The following is a 9,895-nucleotide window of genomic DNA, read 5'->3' as shown; positions in this document are numbered from 1 at the left end:
GTCTCCTCCTTAGCAAATATTCCATATAGATGGCTATCATTCACCCACCCCCCTCCAATTCTCCCTGCAAAGCTTAAGACTCATCTGCACTGTCACCATCAGTAACAATTCTATAGAGCAACTGGTAGCCCAAAGAGGCAAAACTCGACTCTGCCCTGTCCAAAGCACAGGGCTAGTCTGAAATATGACCATGCAAAAATCAAACAACCCCTCCACAAACCTCCACAAACACAACTCCCCCCACCCCCGCAAGAAAAGATAACACCCCAAACCACAACCCAAACCAGACCATAGCTCATCAACACTTCTGTGACTTGCTGTATGTATCTGAGCCAGAGGTACTGGCTCCTGTGATCAAGTGATTTTTGTACAGAGTTGATAGGTTTGCTCCTGTTTGCCCTGCAGAACTAATGCAGCTCAGAGGGAGGAATCAGACCCATTAACAACATTGCTTATTAGGATCCAGTAATAATGGGACTGATGCCTGTTTGCTCCTTCTAAAGCCTGCTGGTGGATCATCCAATATAACTGTTACAAATAGTGATGAGGTAGAGGACCAGACCTGGCTTGGCCCTCTAGCCTCACCCTGTTCCAGAGTGGCCTGGTATATGAATGACAGTCTGAAGGACTGAGTAACCTGAAGTGGCACACTGTCTTACTTTGATCACAGCCTTGTCTTTGGCATTGCATCTGCCAGTTAAGTCCTTCCAACCTGCTTTCACCTGTTTTGTGGGAAGGGCAACCTGAGTGGAGCTAGTGGTAGAAAAGCCTTTGAAAAAACAGATTTCCTCCTAAGTGTAAACAGAGGGATTAGATCCACAGATTGCTGAGAAGCAGTGAGGATGAGATGCTGCAATTCTGTTTTGATAGTTGCTTTGCAGAGAAAAGTTGTGTTTTATAATGCTCCTGTATCTGCTGATCTTCCCTGAGCATTTCTTCCCCCTGCCTCCTCATTTTGCAGGGCACATGAAAGAGAACACAGCCTTCTTCACAAAATCTCACCACAGCTGTGCATAATACCCACCTTAAGCTCTAAGACAATTTTTCTGCATGGACATGTTTCTGTCTAGCCAAGGTGTGGCCAGTGCTGCACAACAGGCCCTTTACTGAGCTCATGCAGTGCCTCAGTTTCCACATCCATGAAAATGGGATGATATGGATTTTTGTCAAGTGCTTGCATGCTGGCAAAATAGCATTGCTATTGCTCGAATCAGGTATATCACAGCTGGCAAACATGCATCTTTTTTTGCTTGTCCTCTTTCATGCTGTGCTTTCTACACATCTTCCTTTGATTATCTGCCTTTGGGATTCTTTCTCAGGTGCATGACTAGCTCTCATCTTTCCTTCTTCCTCCCTGCCCAAGCTAGATAGGTTCCTTTTGCATTACTTCTTTGTTCTCAGTGGTATTTGCAACACCCTCCCAGTCTTGTATCACCTGTGAATTCCATTCCTCCCGGTTGTGTTTTCCCTGCCTATGCAGCACCTAGCCTTTTGTGCTCTGGTTGCTGCAATTGAACCTGATGCTTGAAAGGATGAGAAAAGGTTGGAATAAACTGCTCTGATGATTCATCCCCCAGGGCTGAGAGATTTGCTTCTTTGATATCAGTCCCTTGATCAGAGCTCTGCTATGTTATCTCTGTTTGTCTGGGGAAACTTAATTCCTGGCACATTTGGGCTGGTGGAATCCCAGAGACCAGAGCTGGTAACTGGAACAAGAGCACACTGCATTCTTCTCCTCCTCTTAGATATGTCAAAAAGTCTGTGAGGTTTGATGCTCCAGGGCCTATAACCCCCTTAAGACAGCCTTGTCTGCAATTAATGTAATTGAGAAACCTCTAACTTTCTTCCACCTGCCAAAATCTATCACCTGTTCTCTCTGTATCTTACACCCCTGCAGAAGAGTGTCAACACAGTCCCCTCTTCCTTCTGTCTTGGTCTGTAGGCAGTTACCTACCAGCTCAGCCTTAATTTACACTCCACTTGCTGACAAGATACTGAGAACCCCTTCATCAGTCCCTTACCAGACTGTCCTGCACAGGTGATGAAGCAGGATGAGCGAAGGCCGTGAAAGGAGCAAAAGCCTAGCCTGAGCCTGGCCTAGCTCAGGTGTCTTGTTCAGAAGCCTAATATCAGAGGGGGGGATGAATGGGATGAATTCCTGGTATTGACATCTGAGCTGGAAGAGGGGCTATGGAGAGCCACAGATTTGCAAACTGGGCTTAAATGGGAGTTCTGACTTTGGAACAGGCAGGGTGGTCACACAGGAACCACGGCTCTGTAGGTGGGAGAGTTTTTTGTATGTATATATATTTTTTGTATGTATGTATATATTGTAGGTATATATATATTTAGATGAAGCATAAAGCCCATAATGCATTAACATGCTCTTTATAACACTGAATGGTTAAATATGCTTTGGAATTTCAAGATCTTGGACAACTTAGTACCATGGCAATAACAACTATTAAAAGCTTTTATAGCTTTTGTTAAAGAGAAGGGGAAAGTGTTAAAGTACTGGGAAAAAATCTAAGTATTAGAAAATCCCTTGTCCTTTTTCTTTTTAGGGAGAAAACATACCATAGATGGCATTAGTGACAGTTAAGAGCAAGAGTCAGTTGTGATGGACTGGGGCATAACCTTGCTGTTGTCTTATGTTCAAACTTCTTTCTTCAAAGACAAAACACGCACTGAATGGTGACAGGAAGAACAACAAGAGAAGTGCACCTTCCACTTCTGATGTTTGACTTTTACAGGCTTTCTGCTGGTGAAGTACACATGATCTGGCCAGGCACTCTTGAAAGTGGGAAACACAGGGTAGCATCAGGCTGGCTGAGAATTAGCTTTTAACTGTACACTGCCCATAAGCTCACAGCAGTACAGTGAAAGAAACAGCTTTGGCCAGCAGCCACAGGTGCCTTTTAAGCATGAAGTCAAGAGACAGAATGAGGAAAGAAAAAGCTACGTGAAGGATGGGTGAGAGCAGGGATATCAGCTCCTATATTTCGGGAGATGTTGAAATGTAATTAACAATGTAGATATGGTGACACTGTCCAGGGCCTTCTCTTCAGCCTACACTTATCACAATTTTTTTATTGGATCAGGGAAGTGCAGGCCTTCAGGTGAGACCCAGGAGACAATGGGAGTTGGCAAAGTTGGTTCTTTTCTTCCAGTTTCAGTTTTCTGGCACATTTCACTTCTCTTGGAATGGCTCACTACGTGAAAGGACTTTCGAAAGGATATATGAGCAGAAAAATACGTCTCATGATAACGATCAACATCTGGTCCTAAAATGCTTTGTTGGATATCAAGCCTGTTCATTTCTTGCCCCTTAGTTTTCTGTTCATTAGGCAGATTAAAAGAGAGAGACAGAGAGAGAAAGAGAGTTTTTTAAAAATATATTTTGGTCTGGCATAGTTTTTTCACTTTTACCTTTTGCTGATTTTGGTGAAAAAAAATGCATAACAAAATGAGTTGGGCTTTTGTTACTCTGAATATTTTAAGAGGAGAGACTCCCACAGGACATTCTCGTCCTTCATGAGCCAAACCCAGTTAAAATGGGAAACTGACTCCTAAATTACAGTCACAGAATGAAAAATAGAAGGCAGCTAGGAAATACCAATGAATGTTATTTAAGGTTTGCAGATTTCCTAGTGCCTCACCCAGGCTTTGATAGGGAGGCATTACAATAGCTCCCCTTAGATATTTCAGTGCTGAGAGATCTTAACTTAGTTTTTGTGGCTAAAACCTCTGTAAGGCTACTATGTACAGTGAGGTACCAGCTCTGATCACATTTAGCTGTAGGCCCAGAATAGCCTAAGAAGAAAGAGGGGCTCCTTTCCTTGTTTATTTCTGATTAGTCTGTTGAAACTTGGCTATATTCCCTCACTGGAAGTACATTCTAGTCCTTGCAGAATTTTTTACCCCAGCATGTCACGCTCAAAAGAAAAAGCAGCAGTATGTTTATGATTTTTTAGAATCCATTTTACTTTCCACTTCCTGTCTCTAGTACAGCAAAACAATATGTGGTAGGGGGGAAAAAAAAAAAAAACTTTTTTGGTATGAACAAGGCCATTTGAGAACAGCGCACCACATGGATCTGACTAGAATTCCAGCACAATCAAACACAAAGCAAAGCTAATAAGAAAAAAATATAGAAAATGACCAAAAAAATGAAAAGTCTTGGAGAAAAATATGATGCTTTAAGAGAATTACATTCAAGTTCAAGTTACAATCAAAGAATTAATGCTCTGAACCAAGCTGTTAAACAGAGGAGAGAGTGGGAATGTCTTTCAGCTACTTTGTTTCTTATCATTCAAACTGTAGTATCCTTACACTTCTTTGCTTTTAAAAAAATGTCTTACATTAAGCCATTACAATGAATGTCAATCACAAAAACCCTGCAAATCTTAAAACAAAACAGGGTATTTGTTTTAAGCTTCAAAGAAAGAAGAAATACTATTAAAACAAGACTATCAAAGCCTTTTTCTTAAAACAAGTGTATTAACTTGTTTTGCATGCTTAACCAAAACCATGTTCAATGTGTTCAAGGATCGAAAAACATACCTTTTAAAGCCAGCTTGGAGGGAAAAATGCTTGACTGCCAACATTACTAGTTGCAGAAATCAACTGTATGGCCTAGAAAGCCTCTGGAAGGTTGCCAGGAGCTCCCACACTTTTGCTTCTCTGGCAGAGTTCGTATGAGTGAATTCCAAAAATAAAAGTCACAATTTCTTTCTTTCTTTGCATGTCTATATGTGCATGCCTCATTTTATTTTCTCTGTAGTGGCAGCTCATCTCAGCTACTTTCATTCTCCAAGGATAGGTTGTTGCCATTTTTCAGACCAACTAAAAGGGGCCAGATAGGTTGTTTTCTTCATAAAAGTTCTCCTCAGATAAATGGGAAAGATATTAAGCCATCCTAGTAAAAATAAAACCTTAATATTTTCAAATGCTTGAACTCCCACACTTTCAGATGGACTACAATGTTTTAAGTGGTTGTTATTGACATACTGAACAGACTGTGATCCCTGATCTAGAAACCTGGCTGTGTGGTTAGCTTGATAGTGTAGAGAGAAGATTTGGAAAAAGGAAGGGAGGGACTGTGTCATCAGAGAAATGATACTAACAATTTGCAGATGTAACTGTGCTGAATTTGATTTTGAACCTTGCATAGTCAGCTTTTGCTTCCAAAACCTGCCTTTGTGAATGTTACCGTCTGTTTGGAATGTAGGTTTTACTGGTCTGGAAAACTCCTCTGCTGGTCTTCTCTTCTGCTGTATCTCCACAAGGAGGTTCTTAGCCAGGCCGATGTATTGTAGAGGTGTGGAAGCTTAAGACCAGAGAAGGTATCAACACCAGTGTGGAGAAAGAAAGGGGAGAGCCTAAGGTGGAGACTTAACTCATCCTAGAGCTGCTAGAAATCCTTCCCATTCTACTGGCATTCCCTTCCAGCCCTTTTAACAGCCACTTTGCAGGTTTCCTTATGCTGCACAGTTCCCAGCCAGAAGAGAACTAAGAAGCTGGTGGCACCTTTTACATCTTCTCCAGGGCAGTTTGCTTTTTGCAAAAGAAAAAGAAAGCAGGCCAGATCTTCAGCTGGGACTGGGCCATAATAGCACTTTACAGACATCTTGCTGCTTCCCTCTTCAAAGACCTTTATAACTCTTAAAATGGCTACTCTGCCTCTAAATAACCAGGTTTTACAGCTGTACAGGTCAGAGGTATGCAGACAAGAAGCATTTAACTTGTGTACAGCCATTCTAGTTAGAGTGATTTAGAGTGCACCATCTTGCTTTGGACCATAAATGTTTAACTGACTTCCACATGAAGATGAAAGTATGTAATCGAAGAGGGAAAAGACTTTTTCTATAAATTGGGAACTAAGCCAGAGAGGGAAGAGGTGACTTGTGCAGCATCACACAGTGGGTCAGTGACAGGAAGGACACAGAATCCAGTGACTTCCAGCTGTTGGTCTAGCTTCTTCTCCACTGGAGCTTTTTGAGGTTCTCTTGTGGCTGGTGTAAGGTTTGTCTGTGCTGGGAAAAGACACTCACATAGCTGAACTGGGTTCATTACCACCTACCTTTGCCCCAACACAGTGTCTAGTATGTCTTTAGCTAAACTGGCTTGCTGAAGCTGTCTTCTGTTAAGGACCTGGAGTCTGAATGGCTCAAATGCTTCTAGCAGCAAGTGAGATTGTAGTGCAGGTTGGTCTGTGGAGATTTACCAGCTGTGCTGCCCAGTGAGTGCGGGTTGTTGAGGCCAGGCCCACATTTAGTGTTTTCCTGGTATAGTGGTAGCAATAAGGCAGGGATTGAAAATGAGGTTGTCACAACCATATGGACTGTGCCAGAGAAAGCACCTTGTCACAGAAACCCCATGAGCATGTGCTCTATCTTCTGCTCTACTTGTGCATCTTCTGGATGAGATTCAGAGGCCCAGGTCAGTTTTCAGGGTAGTTTTTGCAGCTTCTCCTGCCCTCTGTGTCATCAGTGACAGTTACACTTGGAAGCTACGCTGTCAGTAGCATCTGAGTTCACCAGTTTGTGGCTATCTCAGGTAAGTCAACATGAGCTGCAACCACACCTTTGAGTACATGGTGACAGTGAGCTAGGATGTCTCTTTTCCTCACTCGTCCCAGTCTCTTTAACTACTAGTCTTCCTACCTCACTGCCTTTATCAAGGAAACCTGGTCATTTACAAGCTGCTGTTTCACTTGCCATGACTGTTTTAGGGTTCGGTGTCATCTCAGAGAAAGCAAAGGACTTGATGAAAAATTATGTTAGTAAATTGCCTGTGAAGACTTTAGCCTCTTTTTATTCTAGTGTGCTTTCAGCTTCATGGAACAGATCTGAGAAAGTCCTCTGAGCCAAAAGCATCAGCCAGGAAAGGGCAGGCCTCATGGAGAGCATTATGGGAAAAGAGTGAGTAGCTGAGTCCAGTTTGGAATAGCCCTGAGCACAGCACCAAACAAACTGGAGTCTGGCTCTGCCTGAGGCCAAAACAGATTTGGCCTGTTAGCTGCACTCAGGGCTGGTTTTAGCGAGCTGACCCCTGAGCCAAAGGCTGAATGTCATATGCTGCATGCAGGAGATAAGCTGCTCTGTGAGTGATGGTGCTACAGTGAAACCACAGAGGGAAAGATTTAAGTTTTGTTCAGCTCCTTTGTCTCTCAGTCCCCCTCCCCCTCCCCAAGGAGATGACTCATTTTGTACTCCTGTACTCACTGGTCCAGTTTTGTGGGTGGCTGTGTTCCCAGAGGCAGCTCCATTCCTCCTCTGCTGGCTCCTATGCAGCAGGACTTTGTAGTGCAGGTGACTATGCTGGTTTGTTATGGACTCTAGGCACTTTGCAAGAACATCCAGACACCTTCAGAAGTAGCTGAAATCAAGGAGATCAAGTATGAAGTAGTCAGTCAGTGAGACTCCCAGCAGATGCTGTAAGGCTATAGATACCCAGTGCCACTAAAATCAGCACCTCAGATCTTTGCCATGTCTTCCACCAAGTCTTCAGCTTAAACCGTCTTAGAGGATACTTTTATATCCTCCAGATCTGTTGCTTAGCTTTTCTAACTGCACCTAAGGCCATGAAAACTTGAATGTCAGCATACTGTAATGGGCCAGACATGAATAGGAGTACTTGCCATTCTCCTTGACTGGCTGGTAGTGGAACTGCCCAGTCAGGTCCTGAGCTCTGTACAGCTCATGCCTTTGGTGTCTCTGCCTTTGCTTAGGTAGCTAGGGCCTGATGGCAGATCTGAGGGACTGTGATCTGAGTTCTTACGGCACTGCAGCTCTGAAATGTAGAATGATTCAGAAGTGAGGCATGAGACAAAAGCACCAGATAGAGGCCACTGCAGAATAATTGCCATATTCAGGATGTTCCCAGGGTTGTGCAGAGACAGGGACAGATGTGTTCAAAGCCGTTTTTTGCTTTAAGTTTTTCAGATGAATTTCATATTTAAAACATCATTTCTTGTGCAGAGAAATGTCAGCCCCTGCAGTTTGTAGGCACAGGAAGAGTGTTTCATACACACAGAAAGTATAATACTGAATGTACAGACCCCAGACAAGCCCTTAGTCCCCCACAGTCTTCATCTCAGGGCAAAGTAAATGGTCCCAAGGCAGCAGAATTATGCTGTGATGTGGCAGGTGGGTTTAATGTCCTGTCCAAAATGGCTTGAGAATGGCTGCACTTATTTTCACATTCAGTCATAGGCTAGTCCATAGCAGTTCCTTTTGGCTTCTCATTCAGGGATCTCAGAACACTTTAAGTTATCCCCATTCTACAGACTAGGAAGCTGCAGCTAGTGATCTGTCATGGGACAGAGAGCAGTGACAGAAGAGTAGAAGTGCTGCTCTACCTCTTTTTAAGTTGATCTAACTCCCATTTCCTATGGTCTTGCTCACCTCCATGTGCCAATTTCTTCTCCTTGCTGATATTCAAACTACTCTCACAGCAAGCTGGTTCCCCTCTCTGACCTGTTGGGCAGGTATTGGGTGCTACCCCAGGCTCAGGGAAAAGGAAGCAACGTGCACCTGTGGAGCGATGAGGGCTGGGAGGGAGCAAGAACAGTCCAGATTTAAAACAGCTGACACGTCCTCAGCAGTGGGTTTCTGACCCCAGGCATGCACAGGTCCTCATACAAAAACAGGCCTGATTCTAGCAAGAAATACTTGAATTAACTCTGGAACTTCTGTCGGTGCATTGGGAAATGCAGACATCAGCTAGAGACTCCTAACATCTCTCCAGATAAGACTTCTAAAACCTTCCCTAAACACAGGGAGACCAAAACCTACTCAGCAGAAGGGATTGGAGCAAGCCTATAGAGCAGACCAACTTGCAGGCCTATAGCTGATTTCTGAGACTCACTCATTTTGCTTTAATTAATGGCTTTGCAAGTGCCTGTCCCACTTGAGTGGGCCATGTGTCAGCAAACAACTGCCTTAAAGGAAATTGTTCATCTTCTTTATTCCAGTCAGCCTGGGACAGTCTGGCAAAGACCACAGCCAAGCATATTTAAGAAAAAGGATGTGCAGTGAAGGGCAGTATTGATGGGCTCTGGAGGAGCAACTATGTTAGCTGTGGACTGCACTTGCATTAGACCTTCTCCTACCTCGTATAAAAGAGTGAGGTGTCTCCGCTGATTGTTGACCTGTAGACCAGCCAGCTGAGATTTCTGAGTCTGCTCTGGACAATGAGATCTGGTGCTGGGTGTCACTTGTCCAGTGTTTCTGAGTCTGTTCTGGTACAGATATCTGGAAGATGGGCCAGACGCATTTTCAGCTGGCTCCCTCAAATGCCTTGTGTAGCTGGAAATTTCTTTTGTTTCAAAAAAATGTACATTCCAGCTTCCAGATCTGATTCAGACTTATCTTGCTCCCTTGCTCCATCTCTGACATCTGCACTGAGAGCATGGAAGTGCTGCCAGGTCCGGGGTGTATGAGGGTGCTTGTGGGGTTGCCAGTGTGACACAAGCCACAGTGCAAAGGTCTCAGAACCCTCCATCTGAACTGGAGCCAAGGCTTGGGTTTGCCCAGCATGGTACTATGCAGCAGTGCTATGCAGCTCAGTGCCAGATCCACCTCCCATCCGCTCCCACATGTGGTGGAGATTGGTTAGGACTTGTTCCTCCAGTGTGGTGAGCAGCTTTCTTCTACAGGACATCTGTCCTCATGAGATTATTTTATGGTATGAGGGTTTAAGCTGAGCCCAAAGAAACAAACAAGAGAAGGTTTCTTGGGACTCTGGATCAGACCCCTGCTCTAGTGTGACTGAGGGACCTGCAGAATGGGAAGAATTCAGGGGGGACATTTGTTAGTCCTGATGCTGTGCGTGGCTTCCCCCCGCCCCCTCCACCCTGCCTCTGTCCCCACCCCACCAATCAGCCCTCTTT

The sequence above is a fragment of the Apteryx mantelli genome, chromosome 1 (assembly GCF_036417845.1).
Source record: "Apteryx mantelli isolate bAptMan1 chromosome 1, bAptMan1.hap1, whole genome shotgun sequence".
In the NCBI taxonomy this organism is placed as follows: Eukaryota; Metazoa; Chordata; class Aves; order Apterygiformes; family Apterygidae; genus Apteryx; species Apteryx mantelli.
The sequence above is the reverse complement of the archived record's forward strand: the minus strand, read 5'-3'. Positions refer to the sequence as shown.